Source organism: Otolemur garnettii, unplaced genomic scaffold, assembly GCF_000181295.1.
Source record: "Otolemur garnettii isolate 467f Iridium unplaced genomic scaffold, OtoGar3 scaffold00202, whole genome shotgun sequence".
Classification (NCBI taxonomy): domain Eukaryota; kingdom Metazoa; phylum Chordata; class Mammalia; order Primates; family Galagidae; genus Otolemur; species Otolemur garnettii.
In genome coordinates, this window is record NW_003852597.1 from 1,071,698 (window position 1) to 1,094,791 (window position 23,094).

At 43.3% G+C, this 23,094-nt stretch overlaps 1 protein-coding gene across 3 annotated transcripts in view; it reads right to left on the bottom strand.

Annotated features, from left to right (window-relative positions):
- RNF220 (ring finger protein 220) overlaps nt 1-23,094 on the bottom strand; it is a 248,544-nt gene that overhangs the window by 216,825 nt on the left and 8,625 nt on the right. Inside the window, exon 1 of one of the 3 annotated variants that reach the window (XM_012812340.2) lies at nt 12,541-12,865. The exons of the other annotated variants lie outside the window; for them this stretch is intronic. The gene's annotated coding sequence lies outside the window, so the exon portion shown is untranslated. Of the gene's footprint in view, nt 1-12,540; nt 12,866-23,094 lie in introns of those variants that run through there. 3 annotated transcript variants of the gene reach the window in all.

Consider the following 23,094-nt stretch of genomic DNA (forward strand, 5'->3'; position numbering starts at 1 on the left):
CTTATCCCTGTTGAAAACCTGTTGTGATTTCCTGTTGCACCTGGGATAAAATCCCACCCTCCATGACCAAAAAGGTTTCTGGAGGCCTGGCTACACTCCATCTCATCTCCTACCATATTCCCCCGAATTGCCTCTGTCCCAGCCCTCAGCCCTCTCTCTGCTCCTCAAATGTGCCAGGACTCCCTATTCCCCAAGTCCTTACAGAGGTGTTCCCTGCTCACCATTCACATTTCAATTCAAACATCATTTCCATCATGTGTGTACTTAGCACATCTGACATAACCAATCATTTTTTTTATGACAAACAACTAATCATGAAATAATCAGTCATAATTCATTTTCTTGATTAACTCTAGTTTTAACCTACGTAATTAAGAATTTAAAAGGAATAAGTTTCCTTTTTAAAGATAATCAAATTTAGTAAACTATTTGCTAGGCAAACTAAAATTTGCACATACCAAACAAGAATATTATTATCTTGCAGGTCACAGTTTATCCTACTGTCTTAAAATTTAAACACAAATAAGAACTACCACTAAGAATGGCAGAATTGAAACGACTCAGTTTTTCATTCTTCGTTGTTACAATTAATGATCTGTCATTATTTATCTTAAATCTATTGTATGAATACAGGAATATGTACTGTGTCCTCTGGGAGCCCAACCCACTCTGAACTGCTACATATTTACTTTCAAATCGAACTCAGTCTGCAGAAGTCAGGGGCCCACAGTATAACTAGAAGGTCTCCAAACGTTTCCTTATAGACAACAATGTTTATTAAAAAACAAATTTTTTGAAAGTACTAATTTGAAACTTACATATTGAAACTCAAGAGTAATCATACCAATTTTTCAAACTTAGCCTAACAAAAGATTTTGAGGGGAAGAAATATTTTCCGACTGACATTATTTAAAAGTGCCAGCACATGAAGATATTAAAAAGCAGATCACAGGCTCGGTGCCCATAGCACAGTGGTTAGGGCACTGGCCTCATGCACCAGGGCTGGCGGGTTCGAACCCAGACTGGGCCAGCTAAGCAACAATGACAACTGCAACAAAAAATAGCCAGGTGGGCGCCTACAGTCCCAGCTATAGGGACTACCCTACTTGGGAGGCTGAGGCAAGAGAATCACTTAAGCCCAAGAGTTTAAGTTTGCTGTGAGCTGTGACACCACCATACTCTACTGAGGGCAACATAGTGAGACTCTGTCTCAAAAAAAAAAAAAAAAGTAAACCAACTTTTAGTTTATTATTCTTTAAAAAGTCCTCTACAGACTAGCAGGATCCTCTGCCTTTCCCCAGTGCACACTTCTATCAGAATAAAAAAAATTATTAAGTGCTGTGATGTGGGGAAATGCTGGGTATTATGGTAGCAAAAACAGAGTGAAGAAATAGGAGAAGAACAATAGGAGTATAAAGTCTCAGAAGCCAAGGTAAGGAGAATTCCAAGAAGGATGAAATAAGTTGTTGGTTGCAACCAGCACTACAGAGGCCCCTCCTCTCAAACTGGGTGCCAGGGCCAATGGAGAGCAGAGCCCAGGGATCTCACTCTACTACATGGAGAAGATAAAACCAAGGGCCTTCCTCTGGGACGTAATTTAATTGAAAGGAAAAATTTCTTACATGTATTTGGTCTGAACCATATCTTACTATCAGTGGCATGAAGATAAATAAACACATATCAGTGGCTCATAAATAAGCCAATGGCAAGTCTGTGCTCTCCAGATCCCAGTCCTACAAAAAACTCAGCCAGGCTCAGCTCCTGTAGCACAGTGGTTACGGCACCAGCCACGTACACTGACAGTTAGGCTGGTAGGTTTGAAGCCAACCAGGGCCAGCTAAACAACAGCAACAACAACAAACAAACAGCTGCAACAACAACAAAAAAAATAGCTGGGTGTTGTGGAGGGAGCCTGTAGTTCCAGTTAGTTGGGAGGCAGAGGCAAGAGAATCACTTAAGCCAAAGAGTTTGAGGTTGCTGTGAGTTGTGACGACATGACACTCTACTGAGGGTGACATAGTGAGACTCTGTCTCAAAAAAAAAAAAAAAGGAACTCAGCCAGTGACCACCACCAGCTCTAATGGTGCAAAAGGAGGGAAAAGACCCCTGAGAAGATAACTAGGGACGTAATCATCTGGCCATATAGCACCAACTTGAAAGAAAAAAATTCCCATAGAAGAGGCCACAAAGCTGGTTAACAGGATTCCATTTACTTGTTACATCTGCTGTCTGTGCACCCCATCATACTCATTTGAAGAAAGCGGCAAACATTTAATCGTCTTCCAATCTCATTTATTTATAAATAAATAATATTTATTTATTTTGAGTGGACTGGGTCTTGCACTGTTCCCCAAGTTAGAGTGCAGTGCAGTGGCATCATCATAATTCATTGCAGCCTCAAACTCCTGTGCTTAGGTGATCCTCTCACCTTAGCTTCTTGAGCAGCTAGGACTACAGGTGCGCACCACTAAGCTGCCTGATGTTTCTAGTTTTTGTAGAGACCAGATCTCACTGTGTTGCTCAGGCTGATCTCAGACTCTTGACCTCAAGTGATTCTTCTGCCACAGCCTCCAAAAGTGCTAGGATTACAGGTGTGAGGCAGCACACTGGCCTCATTTTATTTTTTTCACTATAAGTTCCCAGACCAGTCTGCTTTTTGGACAATGATATTGAAATAACCATCAGTTAACCCCTTTACAAACTAGTTCTCAAGAGAAAACTAGTTTTATAAACATACGCACACAAAAACCAGACACTTTCTCAACAACAGTGACTATAATCCTATTCACTTGACCATTTGGAAGACACAGAACCAAGCTGTAATCAGCCCTAGAACCAGAGAAATCATTCAATGTCATCAATTTATCTAAGATTTAATCATTAAATGCTAGGTTATGGATCTTTCCCTTTCCCATAATATAATCTTCCAAATTTTCTTTTTAAAAAAAACTTTTATTTTAGAATAGCTTTCATATGTACAGGAAAATGGCAAAGATGGTATAAAGGGTTCCTATACACTCCACACCCAGCTTCTCCCGTTATTAACATCTTATATTAATACGGTACATTTGTCACAACTAATGAACCAATACTCATATACTATTAACTAAAGTCCATATTCTTTATTCAGATTTCTGTAGTTTTTAACTGAATGTCCTTTTTCTATTCCAGCATCTCCAAATTATCCTCTTAAAATTATAAACTAGATTTTTTAATAATAAACATGACACATGTACATGTTAACTACTCAAATACTTCAGAAGAGCATAAGAGAAAAAGTCTTTCCCCCTTCGTTCTATCCTAGTCATATTTCCCAGAGGAAATTACCATTATCTGTTTTCTATGTACCTTTCTGGAAGTTTTATATGATATATATACATATGTGTGTGTATATATAAGTATATATATAGGTGTACCTTTTTTTCTACACAAATGGGTTTTTTCTTTTTACCTTGTTTTACATACAAGCACTTATGGCCCCAATTGATTTTTTTTTTTTTTTGAGACAGAGCCTCAAGCTGTCCCCCTCGGTAGAGTGCTGTGGCATCACAGCTCACAGCAACCTCCAACTCCTGGGCTTAAGCGAGTCTCCTGCCTCAGCCTCCCAAGTAGCTGGGACTACAGGCGCCCACCATAACGCCCAGCTATTTTTTGGTTGCAGCTGTCATTGTTGTTTGGCGGGCCCGGGCTAGATTCGAACCCGCCACCTTAAGTGTATGTGTCTGGAGCTCTAGCCGCTTGAGCCACAGGTGCTGAGCCCTAACTGATTTTTTAAAACCACTATGAAAACAAACAAAAAAAAAACTATGTAATAGTATTCTATTATACAGAAATATCATGATTTATTTTACCAATCTCCTACTAATGTACATTTAGGTTGTTTCTGTTCTTTTCCACATTATAAACAATATTATGAAGAACATACACCTTCAAGTACTTGATCAAATATATGAAGGATAAACTACTATAGTTGAATCCCATTAAAGAACATTGGTATTTATGCTTATTTTTTTGTAGACAGATATTCCAAAGAGACTCTTGCCTTATGCTCCTACCAGCTATGTGTACAGGGCTCTGCTTCCCGTACCTTCATCAACAGATGTCATCAGACAAATGATTCATAATTCCTTTCAGTGCTTCAAATTTTCTATCATCTTCCCACATCTATCTTCAAGTTCTTTACTTCTTTTTAGCTCTCTGGTCTCCTTTGGTTTTCTTCCCACCTTCCCTGTGAAGACAGCCCTGTACTTTTTTCCCCCTACACTTAAACTCTTGATTTCCTTTCCTCACTTCTCCAACAACCTCATTTTTCCTGCTCACAAATTTCCCATATCGTGTCTCTAAGGCTCAGCATGATCGAATAAAAAACAGATGCTCTTTCTTTTTCTGCTCTCCCAACCTGCTGGCCCTCCTGAACCAAGAGAGAATGTTAACAGAGAAACCCTGAAAATCCTTAATCTGGGTCAAAACATTGGAAGGAATAAATTCATCTGGGCATAGCTCTAATACAATGTCTAGAAGAATTCTGCATTGCTTCCTTTCTTAAAATCTTGTTATTTTTTTTACATGCCCCACCAGAATAAGATTCCTCACTTTAAATCAATAGTTCATAATTTTTATTCATTACTCCTTTTTTCCCTTTGTAGTCAGTGTTGGGGGAGAAGCAAAAGTAGAGATGGAAGAAAAGAAAGGAAAAATCCAGAAGTGGCAGGCTGAAGGTAGGAACAGCCAGGCAGGAAGGGTAGAAGTGAGAAGGCAAAGGGCAGCTCAGGGCAAAGAGCCAACTTCGCAAATCCTCTACAAAGAGTTCTTCTGTTAGTCTCATCACCACTCCCTTCATTCTGGAGCTCTAAAAACAGAATTACAGGGCAGGACTGGGTTGGAGGGTGGGGCATAGCGGAAGGGGGAGTGAAAGTATCCTATTCCTCCAATTGCAACTTTCCCTCCACCCCAATCTTATCCAGCAAAGCTCTATCCACCACAACGAATCAGCTTAATAGAATAAATCACTTAGGGCTAAGGCTCAGAGAAAGTCAAAGACTCCTCAATCTCCTTGCCTATTAAGCCTCTTAGAAGTTAGAATGCTGCTAAAGAAAGTGATATTATGGCCAAGCTATTTAGAAAGAACACAAGGATGCAAAGTCAGGAAGACAGGGGATAATTTGGGGGTACATGAACATCTAGCATTAACTGAAGATGATGGGGTGGGGTGGATACCTGAGTGGGAGCAAAAGCAGCCAGGCACAAGAACAGGTGCTCTCAGAGGTCTTCAGGATGAGATTTGAGAGAAGAGCATTTGCCTCTTTGTCCCGAGGAATTGGGCAGACTGATCTGCCACTATGTAGTAGATTTGGAGCTGGACCCCACCCACAGCAAGGGCATGACCTGAGCCAACCCTGGGCTCTGGAAGTTTGTCTTCAGCATCTTTGGAAGTGCAAGCAGCTTCAGTTCTAACATGGGTTGAAAACTATAGGCACAAGCCATTGAATCTGGGATGCTCTGGTACTGGTATTTCAACTGACTTATACCAAATATTGGTCTACAGTTACAATAAGAAAATGCCTCTAAAATGACATAAAGGCTATGTTAACCAGTTTGATGAAAATATTTCAAATCGTATATGAAAACACCACACTGTACCCCATGATTGCATTAATGTACACAGCTATCATTTAAAAAAAAAAAGTGCCTCTAATAATAAAGTCAAAGTTGGAGTTCCCCCCAAATATGTACATATTTTAAGAGTTGTTATCCTTGGCTCGGTGCCTATAGCTCAGCCGGCTAAGGCGCCAGCCACGTACACCTAAGGTGGCGGGTTCGAATCCCCAGCCCGGACCCGCCAAACAACAATGACGGCTGCAACCAAAAAATAGCCGGGTGTTGTGGCGGGCGCCTGTGGTCCCAGCTACTTGGGAGGCTGAGGCAAGAGACTTGCTTGAGCCCAGGAGTTGGAGGTTGCTGTGAGCTGTAATGCCACGGCACTCTACCCAGGGGGACAGCTTGAGGCTCTGTCTCAAAAAAAAAAAAAAAAAAAAAAAAAAAGAGTTGTTATCCTTGTAGTATGTACTACGGTAGCAATTCACAGTATGATGTCTGCTCATGAAATGAACTCTAGCATCAGTATGCAATAGGCAGGACAGTCAACAATAATGGTGGAAGCACCACTCCATTTGAGGAGCACTGAATGGCAAGACCATTTTTAGGTGATATTTTAAATTCAAGAACATTGTGAAAGTACCACAAGAGTGGAGGCCCAAGTATGCAACAGAACCTCCAACACGCCTACGAATTGTATGCATTCATGGTAAGTTTGAGATGCATGGTGCTGTTTGTGATGTGAGCAAGGGAAGATCTGGGAGGCCTCGCCCAGCAACAAGTCCAACTTCTTCCAGAAGAATTTACACATTTGTCACAGAAGTCTACCAAACAATGTGCACGGGACACAGGAGTTAGCAGAACAAGCGCACAATGCATTCTTAAAGCAGGAAAATGGGAAGTTTTCATCCCAAGATTATTACATTCACTGAATGAAGACGACCCTGATCAAAGGGTGCAATATTGTGAGTGGCTCCAAAACAAGGTACAAATGGATCAAGAGTTTGTGAGGAAAATGGTGTGGTCTGATGAAGCACAGTTTAAATTGAACAGAACAGTGAACCGACATAACTGTGTATAGTGGGCTCCAAAAAATACGCATTTGGAAAATGAAGTCAATTTACCAGGCCTCAGTATCTGGTGTGGACTGTCATTAAGGAGATTGACTGGACCATTCTTTTTTGAAGGTACCATCTATTTTACCTGTAATTCGTATGGATTTGGGAATGATCCATCCTACTTCCAACAAGATGGTGCTCCACTGCACTTCCACCAAGAGGTGAGACTCACCTCAATGAGAATTTGCCAGGATAATGGCAAGGATGAAGAGGTGTGGCTGAGTTTATCCCACATTCTCCCGACTTAATACCCCTTGACCTCTATCTATGGGGGACCTTACTGTACATGATGTATGGCAGAGAACCAGCTACACTAGCAGAACTTCAGAAGGAAATTCAAAGGGCATGCACAGCAATACAAGTGGACACTTTGGCAACATTGTTCAAGCAGTAGTTCACCACAATGAGAAATGTCTGGATGCTGATGGCAACCACTTTGGAATCTCTTATAATGGCTGAACTCAAAAGTGACTTATATTTATCTTTTGTGATCAGTATATATTGAGTATTACAAATTTAATACAGTTTTTAAGATGTGTATACTTTTTTTGGCATCTTCTGTATTCTTACTAACTTGCTACAATCATGCGTCCACATGCTGCCATAGGAGTCAAAGCAGTGGGATAATGCTGGCGGTGACAGGGCAGTGTAACAGATGCTTCACGTTCATCTTTTCATTTAATTCTCACTAATTTGGTAGATTCTATTCTTTCATTTTACAGATGAAGAAGTAGGTTAGGTAGTAACTCAAGTTCTGTCATGTATGAGTAGCTCTGAACAAGGAGCCTCATGTGCATAACTTTTAGGCAAGGTGACTTCTGGAAAGTCACTTATCTCTTGGAATTTGGTGTCCTGGTGTAGCAGGCCTGTTGGAGGAAAGGACCATAGTAGATCTGGTAAGAATGTAAGTTCTTCATAGCATTTAACAGCATGAACTCAGAGAAGGTTCCCAAAATGTGGTACAAAAGGAACCATGTGTCAGTGTATGAAGTGTTTTTGGTGCAGGTGCCATAATGAGGTATAAAATGGGACTTACTATGAAAGTCTTAGCGATGATAGGGAAAGTTTTCATGTGGGAGGAAACGTAACAGTCTAGCAAGATGCATGGAGCCCATACATGCTAAAACAAGCTCCGTCCTATTAACCAATCTGTACGTCTAGTGACTGAGACCCTCATATTAGCATGTATGTCAGTTAAAAGTAACTCATTTTCCAGAATCTTTAAATAAAGGTATTTAATATTTAAAAAAAGAAGAGCATTTGTAGAATGTACAAATGTGATGTTTTTTGTGTGATGTACAAAAAACATTTCTCCCCCTGGGTGGCGCCTATGGCTCAGTGGGTAGGGCACCAGCCCCATATACTGAAGGTGGAACGTTCCAACCCAGCCCCAGCCAGCTAAAATAGCAGGGCAATTGCAACAAAAAACAGCCGGTGGGCACCTGTAGTCCCCGCTACTAGGGAGGCTGAAGCCAGAGAATCACTTAAGCCCAAGAGTTGGAGGTTGCTGTGAACTATGAAAACACAGCATTCTACTGAGGGCGACAGAGTGAGATTTTGTCTCAAAAAAAAAAAAAAAAAAATTCTCCCCCTTAGAAGAAAGGGGAAATAAAGTCTTAAGTTTTATGCAAGTAATTAAAAAAAGAAAATCAAGCAGCCCACAGTCCTTTCTCAGCTCAAATTTCCCCATGATTCTAGGCATTCTGTCACCTCCTATCCTCTCCCTAAAACAGATGGTAAAGAGTACATGGCCCACAGGCTTGCTATCTGAGTGGCTGGCATAGACTAATCAAGGTCTTTACTCCAGAAAAAGTCCTGTGATTTACCGTCCTTCCCCAGTAGTGCAGAATTCTAGTTATTTTTACTTTATGCCTTTTGGGGTAGTTCAAAAAGAGGGTCACTGGGTGAGTGTCAAAGTCATTTTTGCTTCAGCCTCCATATAACTGGAGCCAAATAGGAAAGACGACACTATAGATACCACCAACTCCTTAATATCAACTGGGAATTTTTGTCAACTACAGAAAGACCTTTCACAAACCACACAAGCCTATAAGAGGCCATGGTTTGCCAGAGTCACTGTGCCTGGAATGTAATCAAGAATAGATGTGAGGGTGGAGGAAGGTGGGTTCCTCCAACTTGGCTCACCTACTTGGTTCAAAAGACTTCAGATCTGTGCCCAGGTCTTTGTAATATTAATTATAGCTAACATTTATTGAAAGGCTTATTTTGTGTCAGGCACTGTTCCTAGGACTTTATTTGTATTTTATATTAACTCAATAAATCCTTATAACAACTCTGAAAGATTGGTACTGGTGTTTGTCCCACCTTACCCCTAGGAAACCAAGGCACGGAAAGAACAGATGCATCTGTCCTGTTTCATGATTCCTTACTACTGTATCTGTAAAGTGCTTTGAATATCCCAAAGGCAGGTGCTGGCCCACAAAGAGCCTTGGTGGTCAGCAGGTACTGAATTATCTTCCCCTATCCCATCAAAGGATTCAAATGACAAACTTTCTTCTTTTAAGATAATAGTTCCAGACAATGCAATGGGTTCTGGGCAAGGATATATAAAACACAGTCCTTACCTCAAGTGCAAAAAGAGTGACAAAGGCTTGTGAGAGGGCCTACGGGGTACCCACTACAAGAGACTCCTATGATTTCTTCAAGTGTGGACACAGCCTGACATACATATACAAAGTGCTTAGAACAGTGTCTGACGCGCAGTGAACAGATACAAGTATTATTCTCATTATCTCGTGAATCTGAGCCACAGGTCTCCTTGTCCTGGGGTTTTCTCCCTCTCCACTGACTCTGGAGTCAGATTTCCTGCGTTTGCGTCTCATCTCTGCTAATACTTGCTTGTGTGACAATGAGCACACTGCTTAAACACTGTGTGCCTCAGTTTACTCATCTGTAAAGTGGAGATAAACACCACCTACCTCACTGTGAGGATTAAATAAATTATTACCTGTAAAACACTCCGAATAGCACCTGACATATAGAAAGAGCTCAAAAGGTGTTGTTAGCTCTTATTATCAGGAGTAGTCCTATGTTCCTGTCTTAACCTCCAGTCATTTCACTTGCAATAAAAAGACTGAATTTAAATGCATCTGGTATGGTTAGTTTAAGGAGGAGAGGAAGTCTCTGGGACTAAATAGGAGGAGAACAGGTCCCCTGGGAAGTTGGAGGAATAACCCTGGAACTTGTTAATTAAGATCTTGTTAATGAATCTGCTTGTTAATGGTCTATTAAATAATCACACAATGAAGTTTACCGCACAAGTAAAGTCTTTTGTCAAATGCTTGTTCTTTGCAAGCATTTGCCCAGCTCTGACTTGTAAAGATCTCACCTACCGGGCAAGCCCTTCCAAATCTGACACTGCCCCTTCATCTTGTCTTCCTGGTCCTTGAGCATGGCTATTCTTTCAGCCTAAGAAAGGTCACTCTCTAAGGGGCAGAAAGCCCTTCCTCTTAAGCCATCTTAGCCATAACAGCTCCTTCCACAAAACAGGAATAGAGTCACCTACTCTGGAAATAGAAAAATAAAGGTGTTCTGAACATGGCTGAGAGGAAAGGCAAAGAGTGAATTCCTTTCAGTGGCTATCTGGAAAAATAAAATTTCAGCTGCGATGTCATAGATCTGTATAGAAAATGGACTGCCAACCTACATTCATGAAAAGCATACAAAAACTTTTGTCCTAAAACATTTAGGAAAATAACGCAGTCAGTCTCAGGGAATGCAGAATCTTTCATAGCCCAGCCTCAAGGATGGCACGTAAGAGGGCTCCCTCTAGGCTCAATACTCAGCTATTTCATAAACCATTTTAGCCCTCTAAGACTATTTTGCTCTTTAGACAGACGTTCTTGGAAGGAGACAGATAGATATTGTGTATGTGTCTGTGGGAGTGGACATCTGTATGTTTACTTTTAAATTACAAAACATACCTGTGTTATTTCCTGACTCAGCAACCATATAAGGTAGGGGAAGGATTCTCTGCCACCTTTCATTTTACATATGAAAAGTTAGGGCTCAGAGAAACAAAGAGATTTGCCCAGAGTCACACCGGCAAGTTAATGACAGGCACAGAGCTTCTGACCCTGTGCTCTTGCCCTGTCAGTGAACTGTTCCTCTACATCTTGTCATCGCTTCCCATTTGTGTCCTGGGAGGTGCCCAGTCTGGTGGATCCTGTGTGGTCCTTCGGAATACGTTGAAGTGGGCAGAGCCAGCTGACAACTCGCAGTACAACTCAGCAGAGGCAAAGTGAGCCTGGGTCCATTTACCCTCACAACAAATATTTACTGAGCCAGGCACTACACAAAGAGACATAATAAAAAATTCACACAGGAGACAGATATGGACCCATGGGAGAGAAACAAATAAGCAAATAATTACAATATAATGTGATGAGTGTTTTAAAAAGTGAATTATGTTGGGGAAAAAAATACCACCCCCAAATCTAGAAAGAAAGGTTGGTAAGAGCATCCCCTTCTGTACAGGTGGCTTCAGCCACTTGAACTTCAGAGCAAGCTGCTATTCACAGTGCATGGACCTTTCCCCTGGCTGGCGGCTGCCCCCACTCCCACCCCAAGGGTTAAAGCTTAAAGCAGAAAGCCAACCTAGAGATGCTGGTGACTAATTCTACCACTGAAAGATTCCTCTAACCCTCCAACCCTTCTTCCTTTACAAATGAGCTTTGTTTTTAATTTTTTTTTTGAGACACAGTCTCACTACGTCACCCTAAGTAGAGTGCCATAGCATCACAGCTCACAGCAACCTCAAACTCTTGGGCTTAAGCGATTCTCTTGCCTCAGCCTCCCAAGTAGCTAGAACTATAGGCGCCTGTCACAAGGCCCAACTATTATTTTGTTGCAGTTGTCATTGTTGTTTTAGCTGGCTCAGGCCAGGTTCAAACCCTCCAGCCTCAGTGTATGTGGCCAATGCCCTAACCCATGAGCTACGGACACCAAGCCTACAAATGAGCATTTGAAAGCTTAAGGATTAGAGAAGAAGAGAGGGGAGGCTGGCAAAAACCAAACCAGACAAATAGAAAAACCACCCAAAAAACCCCTCTCCATCTCCTTCTTGATAGTATAACAGCAGTGAGAAGGCAGGTTGGCTGGAGCCCAAGCAGCACCGAAGCGCATACTGGTCTCTCTCACATCTGGCTAAGCACCTCAAACCCCTCCACTGGGCCACCTCATAATGACAATATTGCATCAAGAAGGGGAGGTCTGAGCACATACAGTCAGCTGATCAGCAGTAAGAGAAGAAAAGGAGCAAAGGCAGAGGAGGAAGAAGCAGTTGGATGGATGCCCCCCTCTACACGCACATGTGTACACACACACAAGACAGGAGAGTGGAGAAGAAAAGAATTATTTGTGAGCTGGCACCGTGTCTTCACTCTTATGCTTCCTGGAATCCTCAGTGGAATTCTATCCTCTTCTACACTGCTAGACCTAACTCCCACTCCTTCAAGGCCAAACTCCTCCATGAAAGCTCCTCTCTGATACTTACCCCTAGGTCAGTGATTCCTAAATCTTAGGGAGGCTGTTTGCTGAATATGCAGTTTTCTAAGCCACATTCCTTATAATTCTGCTTAGGTAGGTGCAGGCCTGGGAATCTGCATTACACATAATATTCTTCAGCCCTCCCCCATCCTCCACCAGTACCACCACAAGTGATCTGAAGCAGGCAGTCTCTAGATTATATTTTGGAAAACCCACCCTTGGGGATGACTCCCTCTCTTGAAATCCTAGAGCCCTTACTGCCTGTTATTTTATATTATCATTTATTTTTCACATAGATATACATGTCTTAACTACTCACCTTAACCATAGGGCTCTCAAGAAGAGGAAGTGTTATCTCCTCCTACTCTTTGATTCCCCTGCAAATGGCACTGAAAACGCAACACTGTGCACACAGGAGTTCAGGAAATGTTCGTGGACATGGACAGATGATGACGATAAGGGGCCAGGGAAGGAAAACCACAGCAGGGATGGCAGAGCACCGCAGCCCCGGCTGGAAGGAACTGTTCTTAGAGCACTGACGTGTGCCAGGCTGGAACAACAGTTAGCTCTGCCCTCTTTCTTTCCTTCTTCAATAATCTTGGCACTAGATTACTGGCCTGACCTCCCTCATGAAAGCCAATCCTGAGCAATGCACCTCCCATAAGAAACTTTGCCAAGAAACCCTGCCAAGAATCCCGGGTGCTGTGTGGCTTAGGTTCATGGCCAAGCAAGCACTCTAGGTCCTGAGACCCATCACATCTCTGTATAGGGCAAAGTATGAACTTTGGTAAAAAGATGAAGATGCTTAAACTGCCTTACTAAACAGCAAGGTAATAACCCTCCTATATTCAGCAAATATTTCCTGCACATTTACTCTGTGCCAACTATGATTCTAGGTGCTCATGGGTCTTCTGGTGGTTAAGATATCATATGTCATCAAAAAGTATTTTACAGGACATCTTCAGAAAGTTACTTCAAGGTCTGGTGTGGCAGCTCATGCCTTGTAATCCTAGCACTCTGGACAGTCGAGGTGGGTGGACTGCTTGAGCTTAGGAATTCAAGACCAGCCTGTACAAGAGTGAGACCCCATCTGTATAAAAAATAGTTAGGCATTGTGGTGGGTGCCTGCAGTTCCAGCTACCCGAGAGGCTGAGCCAAGAGGATCACTTGAGCCCAAGAGTTTGAGATTACTGTGAGGTATGAACCCATGGTACTCTCCCCAGGGTGACAAAGTAAAACTGTCTTAAGAGAGAGAAAAGAAAAAAGAAAGAAAGTTACTTTAAAAGCAGGACTCTACCTGATGTTGGTCCTCAGAACCACATAAGCACTAAACAGACACTCTGGAAAATGCCTAATTATAGGATGAAGTGCTACAGTGATCTACGGCTGGGTCTCGGGCTTTGGCAGGAGAAATCCTGTTCTCACTTTATTGTAAGCAATCCTTGGACGCTCTGGGCTTCTTTCTTCCACTCTTGCACGCTTTACTTTATCCAAAAAAGCAAACTGCCACACCTAGCTCCTTTGAATAAATAACTTCTTGATTTTTCATATCAGCGTAAAGATTGCTCCAGAAAGCCATCCTTGACTCTTAGACGAGGTTAAATGTTCCTACTTCTCATGACATTTTCTATTTCCCCTATTATAGCACAGTCACAGCATTCCACAATTGCTAACTAAACTTTAAAGACCACTAAGACAGGGACACAATCTATCTTGCTCACCATTCTACCCCAGCACTTTGCATGTGCCTAAAACAACAGGTACTCAATAAATACAGTTGAATGATTAAATGAATTCAGGAATTCACCATACTCTACCAATGATGGCAAATGAATTATATCTCATGTACCCTGCCATGGTTTTACCCACTGCCACCAAGAAACACCTAAAAGTAGTATTATTCCATATGGGGCACCAGTATTTTATAGAGGCATAACCGGGGCTCAAAGGATCTTCCCAGTACAGATTCCAGGAGGTACTTCCCATTATCAAAGATGGATGCAATGCTCCAAAATCAATATGATGTCACCAAGAGCCCGAGCTATTCTGGCCATGAGCCACAATGCCAGCTGTCACAAGTCACTCAACTTCTCATAGATTCCGCTTTTCCAAGAAGAAGATACTAGGCACTTTGGCAGCAGGTACTCTCTTTAAATAAAGAGAAAATGACAATAAAAAGTTACCCCCACCATTACGGGAAGTTAGAAGAAGTAGGCAGCATTGGCAATGAAGCACCTCTGTGGTTAGGAAAGGGTTAAGCCCACGTCTGGTCAGGGTTCTTTCCCCTGTAAATCAGCCTTGACTGCTGCTGGGTCTGAATGAAGCCCCACCAGGTTGGCCTGTCAGGAAGGAAGCCCATGCGTCCAGACTTTTGTTGTTCTAAGGATTTTTTTTTTTTTATTTTACTGCTCAGGAAGGAAGCTGAAGCCTAGGCCCTCACTGCAGCCCTGCTGGTTCCTCACCCTCGCATGTGCTGCTGCCTCTACCTCTCCAACCACCTCTTAGACTCCATTCTTTCCTTTTCTAGAATTCCTTCTTAACTATGACTTTTGCATTTGGGCTCAAACTCCAGACTTTCCCCCTTCTTTAACAACCCCAAATGAAGAATAGTCAGCATCTTCTTCCTACCTCCCACGTCTTTGGGACTGTATGTAAGAGACAGGGGACAGGGAGAGAGCAGAATTGGGTGCTCTGAGATCTGCAGAGACATTATACCCCCAATAGTAAGTTGAACCCCCTCCCTTGAATGGAGCCATGGAGGAGCTGACAGGAATGAGGGTATCAGACAACTGACCTCCAATTGCTCTTCCTGACTCATATATATGTGAACAGGAGACTTTTCAAATATGAGTTTCTCTGTTTAAATAAAAGACGCAAATCCAATGTCCTCAGGCAGAGGGTCAGTCCTTCCCACTCTCATCCTCCTACTTCTCACCTCTCCACTGCCATGCAGAGTCACTCTCTGGTATTCCCAAGCCCCATGGGGCTTTCTTTCTACAAAGAGAAAAACACTGAGTTTATTTGTGTGCTCAGGGTAATGGACAGCCCTCTTTTACTCCTAGGAGAATGCACACAGACACTATGAGAGAGGCCTGTCCCCGCCCAACCCTGCCCTCCCCTTCCCCCTGCTAATCCCTCCCAACAGCCCCCCGCATCTCTGTCCTGCTGCTGTATTTCTCTCCTGACCTACAAGGCCCCTTCAAGCCCCGTTCTAAGCCTCCCCCAAGCAGAGACAATCCATCATGCTGTGGGACTGTGACACACACAGATGGGGGAAGGTTCACAGATTTGTCTCACATAGGCAAGAGGGTAAAAGTGTCTGTATAACTTAAAATCTAAGGCCATGCTACAAACTCTGGGACTTTAAATTCTAGTATTAGTCAAATACCATTACAGCAAATCTGATTTTACATATAGTCCAAATCTCTATGACACACAAATTCTAATAACCCATTTATTTCAAATAACATCCAATAATATAAAATCCAGAATATGAAAGTATTATGAGATTTGGATTCTCTAACCTGAGCCACTGCCTAGATAGCTAACCCTAATCATGTTCCATCTTGACTTAGAGACTCAGTTTCCCTAACTCTAATATTACCTTGCTTATAAATAAAATGAAGAGAGAAAGAGGTCAGAGGGACACCAGGGCTAATCCTGGCGGATGGATAATAATGAGGGGAGGTGAAGCAGCTGGCCATCACAGAAAATGGCTTTTGAGCCTCCCTCCCTCTTTCCACACTGCCATAAGGCAAGAGTGTCTGAAAGGATCCTACATCCTAGGATTGCTAGTTGTTAATACATTGCTAGTTGTTAATGGCCCTGTGTTTGGCTACCTCAGTGCTTCTAACAAGGAAGATTATACCAGCAGATTGCCCTTGAAATAATAATAGTTATTATGTATTGAGCACTCAGTATGTATAAGAAACTGTTCCAAACATTATCTGTGTATTTAATCTCATTTAGTCCTTTACAACAAGCCCTTAAGTTTGTGTAATTCCCATTTTACAGGTGAGAATACTGAGGCCCAGATAGGTTATGTAACTTGCCCAGTGTCACAGAGCAAGTTACTAAAGAGCAAATAAGCTAAAGGTGAGGATTTAACTCCCAGAGGCTGAACTCATAACTACTATGTTACATTGCCTCCTGACCTTTGACCTAAAACCCCTTCAAGTTGAGGCTCAAGGGGGCAAATACAGACTTTACTCCTCTAACAGGTAATTATTATGCTAGGCCACTCCGACTTGATTTAAAATCAAATCCCAAAAAACAAGGTCAAATGAGAGCAATATAGGATTAGCAGGCACCCAAATGGGAATCATATACCTGAAAATAAAGCAGAGGTCTTTCCAGGGCTGGTTCTCGCCCCCCTCCCTTCAGCTTTCTGACTATGTCTGCTGCTCTAAGATGGATGTAAAGCCCTCAGTCTCAGCCTGCAAATGAATTTCAGTGGAAAAAGACAACTCTCATCTGGTGAGTCACACTTAGGCTTACTGAGCTTGATTTCTCATGAGACTGTACCAAAAGGTTCCTTCTTCACTCTCATACATAGCTCTAGACTTTCCTAAAGCTCTGGATTTGCTTAACAGAATGTACTAGACATAGCATTATGTCTCCCCCACACTCCCCAGCCAAAATATAACTTTCATTTCCTCTAGGTCATCTTCAATCAGAACGCATTCCACAGAGAAAACTGTTAGTCAAATATCTAAACTGTCAGATGGTGATATGTGTCTACAAAACACTTTACTTTTTCCAGGTTAAACCAGGATCTTGGTAGAAAGTTATTTCTAAAATACACACCAAAAGCAGATCCATATTTGTAGATTCCGTAGTAGGGTTTGTAACGCTGTGGGAAAACATTTGGGAAGGGGATAGACTCCAATTTCAGGTTTCTAGAAGGTTAGGAGAAAAAAGCAAATTTTAAATTATTTTTTAAAGTTACAAATGATTTTTTAGTACTTCAAGTAATTAACAAAATAAGCTTATACTTGAGAAAGGTGATTTCCTGTATCTCTGGAAAAATTCCCTCCCTACCTTTGTCATTATCAAACTTCAAAGCATAATTAAACTCTTCCTTTCTTTCCTCAAACCTCTACACCTTTGGCATAGCACAGTCTTAAGAACACTGTTCAGTGTAATGCTTAAGAGTGGCAAACTGATGAAAATATAAAGTAAAAACTAGATTATAACCACGACCATCAATGTATTCAATATTCAACTAACACTACTGTGTGACCGAGACTGGAACCAAGGCAAAAAAACAAAACAAAACACTAAAACTAATTGATGTGATTAAAATATATATGTGATTAAAATAATATAGAAAAGTCTAACTGGGTAAGTCTGGAAGTCCTATGTCCTTAGAATCTGCCAGGTGTACTGATTCATACCACAGCCTATCCTTTCTCCAGCCCTAACCTGGAGTTCCCACCACAGGATCTTTTCCTGGAAAAGGCATATCGGGAAAGTTCTTTTGCAGAGAATTCTCCCCTTTGCCCCAAAGAAAGAGATATTTACGAATTCCCACCCTGTAGCACACACTTTGAGGCTACAAAGGATAAAAACACATCCTATTCAACCACAAATGCCGTGATTTAAGTGGTACTTTTAAAAAAATTTAAAGCATTTTAGCTGCTGCATAGCAATATATTTTCCTTAAGTCAGCAGTTCATCTCCATAAGGGGTAAAATGGTGCTGGGAAATGCTGTCAAACTGTTGGAAGAGAATACTCAAGTCCAAAAATTATTGTTATTTTGCTGTTAAAATCCTGTGGATTTTACAATGACATGAACCATCACTCCAAATCTCAAGTATTTATAGTGTATGTCCCAAACATGTGCTCTGACATTTATTAACCAGAAGGATATGGTTAATAAGAGTTAAAAATAAGAAAAACCATTATAAAAACATAACTCCATTAAATGTATTGTCACTCCAAATCCTGAGTATTTACAAAGAATACAATTCAACGTGTGCTAAATATTTATGAACCAGATGGATGTAGTTAATAAGGGTTAAAAATAAGAAATACCAATACAAAAATATAATTCTATTTTTCAGTTTCCTTTTCCCTGCTTAATGAGGAAAAGGGCAGGGGAAGGAGAGCAACTTTTGTTATTTGGACACAATGTGTATTTTTTTGTTTTATCTTCAAACAAAAAAGGGCCACCAAATAATCAACCTGGGGCCACTGACCGGAAGGCAGCCCCGGAAAACTTCCCGTGGGAAGAGTTCCAGAAACTGCCCGGACTCTAACGAGCCCCGCTGTGCTGGCTGCGAGCCTCAGACCGTCGGAGGCGACCGCGACTCGCCTCGCCCGAATACCAGCAATGCCGCCGATCAGCGACGCCCTGCACTTGGGAAACACTGCCCAGAACATTTTACAGATGTGAAAAGCGAGACGGGAAAAACATTTCCAACCGAGAGGAGAAACCTCAAAGTCCCGGAGTATCCAGGGAAAAGCCAGTCCGCATGGGCGTGTGCACCCGCTGGCGCGCCCGCACCCACACGCACCCCCTCGCCCGCGCGCACACGCCTTCCCCGCACAGCGACCACGCCTAGCTCCCCGCACACCGCAGCCGCTCCCGGCACATACCCCACCCACACCCTCCCCCGACCTCGCGTGGGTGCGCTCCCTGCACTCCCTCCCTAAGCCCCTCACCCTTGTCCCCACACTCTCTACTCGGACAACGCACAAGAAGCCCATCAGGCTGGGCTCTTAGTGCGACTTGGGACCACAGGGACCAGGAGGGCGCGGCGGGGCGGCGACTGCGCGGCTCTCCCCCGCCTCGGGGCAGCGCGCAGAGTTCGCCCACATCCTCCAAGTCAGGCAGAGCGGCGGCGAGGTCACCAACATTTCTGAGACCGCTTGCAAGCCACCTCAGTGGCAGAGGCTGGCGGGGGCGGGGGTGGATCTGGGGGGCCTTTGCAAGTGAGCAAACGGTGGCCCGCTCAGTGGCCTCGCCTCGCCCCGGCCGGTCTTCGCGCCTCTCCGCGCCCCCTCCCCCAAACGATCAATTACCAGCCACCCTTCTGCCGAGAGCGGCGAGGGGCTGGCTGGCGGCCGCGAGGAAACGGCAGCCCAGATCACTTCTGCATGACAATTGATGGGAGGGAGGGCGCGAGGCGAGGAGGGAGGACGGCCGCGGTGTCCGTTTTCTCACCATGGTGATTAGGCATTCCGGCCGTGCGAGGAGGCGGCCGCCGAGCAGAGCAGAGCGGCGCGGCGTGGAGAGAGGGCAGGGAAGAGAGCGGGAGCGAGCCGAGCCGCCCGGCGAGCGGCGCGCCGAGCCAAGCCAAGCCAGGCCAGATGGCTCTGCAGCCATCAGGGACTGCTCCCGTCCAGCCCGGCCCCACTTTAGCTGTGCAAACATTTCTTTATCCCAACAAGACAATTAAACCCAGCAGCATGAAAAGGAGTCTCCATGACCGTGTTGGGAGTGAACAACCAGAAACAACCACACACATCACAGAAGTTCTTGCCGCTCCGGGAGAGGGGGAGGGGAAAAGAGGCTCCAGGAGAACCCGGGAGCAGCTGAGGAGAACTGGGCTAGGTCTGGGTAGTGAAGACAGCGGGAACCATCTGAGCCATCTCTCCTGGTTATATGCTGGCTCTTTCACAGTGGGCATCAGAGGGGTAGCCTAGTGACCTGGGAACTGCCCCATTCTCCAGAGCAGGAGTGGTTCTAAAAGCCCTAACTGGGGCCCTGTCCCCCCAATACTAGAGCCCTTGGAAGGTACCTCCTCAAAGCTCCCCCATGACACCAGCCAGCCTTCCTCATTTCAGGCTTCCCTTGGCCTAGATGGGCTTAGCTGATTTGATTCTTAGGACAGGAGGTCTTCAGTAACATATGCCTTTATCAAGACACATCTCAGAGTACAAAATACCATCTCCTATTCAGGGCTTTTGGGACCCAAGAATGACTGTTCAAATACATCAAAGATGAGAGCAATACAGAACATCAGCAGCTGCTGTGAGCTGTCAGATTTCCTGCCTACCTGTGAATCTGCCTGGCCACATGGAAGGGCCAAGGAGCCAGAGCCAAGCAAAGCCACTAAGGGCCAGCGCCTGCTGCCCATCCCATGGGCAAGCCAAAAGGCAAGGCCAGTCATTACTCCACACGGGCAGTTTTGGGCCCTCTAAGCCCTGGGGTGAGCATGCATGCCAGCCAGATCCAATCTGGGCTGAGTGGATAGACTGGCAGACTGGCCAAAGGCTGTGTCACACAGGTAGGAATCTCGGCACAGGGGCAGCCTAAGAGAACCATCAGGAAACGCACATGATGGGAGCCAGAGTGCTACGGGAGCAGTACATGTACGGATTCTAACACAAGGCAGCAGACAATACTTAACATCCCCTTTGTTATAAAGTTTCCTTAATGAGGAAATGTTTATTTTAAAGGCCCTGGGAAACATATCTGTAGACATTTCATATGTAAGACACAGGTGGACTGTTTGTAATTGGTCCATAAATTTTAGCATGATTTCCCTGGACAGGGAGCCTTGGGGACTGGTTCAGGGAGTGACAATAAACAGGAGTTACCTCAGTCCTCTTCCTGGGGAATTATGCATCCTCCATGAATGGCTTCTCACAAAATACTTGTGCCATTTTCCAGAGCAAATAAGTCAGTCGGGTAGAGTAAAGGCTTCTTGTTTCCAGAGAGCCCAACACCTACCTCAGGAATCACCTGTGATGCCAGGTAGATGGACAGGCAAGCAAACTGGAATCATCTACTAGGAGAAATGATACTTTACCCAAACAACTATATTTCTTTCTACAAAAAAAAAAAAAAAAAAATGCACATTCCATCACAAAAGAAATCCAGCCTACCAGTACCCAGATTTAAGGAAAGAACACGTGTGCATTACGACACGCCTGCAGGCTCCTCTTTCAGATGGGCTCACATGTGGCCATATCTGCATACGGCTGCCGTGTGTGAGCAGGGGGTGGAGGCAACAGTAAAAACTGTCATGTTTCCATTATAAAACTGATTTTTCAATGACCTAAAACTCAGCCATAAAACTTCTACTCTAAGTAAGGGACCCACACACACCCATACCCACCCACCCCCAACCCAAACTGTAACAATAAATGCTTATTTAGGAGTTTTGTTTTTGCATTTAATTAAAAAAATTTTTTTTACATTTAATGAAAAAAATATTGTATTGATACAAAGAGAGCTGGAAAATGAGTTGGCCATATCAGAAATTAACTCTTAAATTGTAAGAATAAAAAATATATACCTCCATGATTAATTCCGACAATCTGGGCAAAAGCACTGTATCCCATTACTTTGCTCTCTCTTCTCACCTCCCTATCCTCATCACTGCCCCCATCTGCCCCTGACGCTTTCTCTCCCCCTGGAAGCAGTCTTGTATACTGTCACTCGACTATCTGAGAAATATTACTTATTTCAGAACGGTTCTGTAGGGAGGACCTGAAAGGCATCTAGTGGGAATAATCAGGCCTTCTAACGGCCCTTAAATATGTATTTACATAAAACAGACCATAAATATTCCCACACATGTCGGCATATGACAGGAGCCAAGAAAACTGCTTACACACTTTGTCATGGTGCCTCTTCAACCCTTTCCTACAGAAAAATGTTTCTCTGGGCTTCCCAAAATTTGAAATCAAAAGCACAAAGGCTACCCAGTAGAACCCTGTGAAAGCCTCTACTACCACCTAAGGAAAGGAAAGGAGAAAAGGGCACAAACCCAGGGTCACCACAGGGTAACAGCCCCCCACTTCACTTTGCATCTTTGTTTCACATTAAAGATTAGTCACAAATGCAACTCTAGATAATAATGTTTGTGTACAAACATCCTGCACTCATATACTCCTGTAGCTTTAATGATTGTGTACAAGAGAAAAGACAACACAAAGTACTCTATAAGGGAAGAATATTTTCAACAAATAAAAGAGGAAAGGACTCCAATTTACATAACACTACAATTTGAAATAAAGAAGTTTCCCCATCCTTCTGATCAGAATCTCATTAATTTCAAGGTCAGAATTCCATTTCACTTTGGGAGACAGACTCATTTAATTTTTCTCCACCCAGGCGTATTCCTGTGTGAGGGACCCATCTCTGTGGGGGATGGCACCACCACACAATTCAAACCAGGCAAACAGAAGAGTTATGGCTTTGACACTCGGAGGGGAATGGATATCCACATCTGTGAGTTCTGACTTGACTAACAAGCTTCCTCCTGCTCTGGGAGTCTGAGACAGGTTTGGGCTAAAAAGACAGAAAGATAGAGACAAGCTGGATCTGTTAGGTGAGAAGAAAAGAATCTCCATCTCCAGATGTTACTTTGTGGCCTATGAGTTTCAAGTAGGCTTCATTTCCCATTTGTATTTGCAGAAGAAAAAAAAAAAGGAGCAGAATTCGTCACACCCTAACAGGGTGATTTTAGCCAGAGGTCAGGTTGCAACTAGCCTTGATCACTTGCACATCACTTGACAAATGGAAACAAAACTAAAATAAAAACAGACCAATGCAATGTCAATACCTGCTCAGCAAGTATAACTGAGAAGCAGGATCATAATACACGCAAGTCAAGGAAAGGGAAAAGGTGTAAGAAGAGCCAAAGCCAAAGTGACAGAAAAACACTGGCAGTTGTGCTGTCAGAGAGCAGCCTTCTCCCTTAAGTGGGGAGGTCTCTGGCTTACAGACGCTGACATAAAAGACACACTTCCAACATATTTCAAAACCAAAGAGCGATGGATTTACAAGGCAGGTTGATTTTATGATGACTTTTATTGAAAAGGTACGCTGGGTTTAGGCAGATGCCTTTTAGCACAGGAAAGTTAACACAGTGCCTAATTCAAGGAGACAGCCTGAGGAAGCAGTGGCGACAGGGG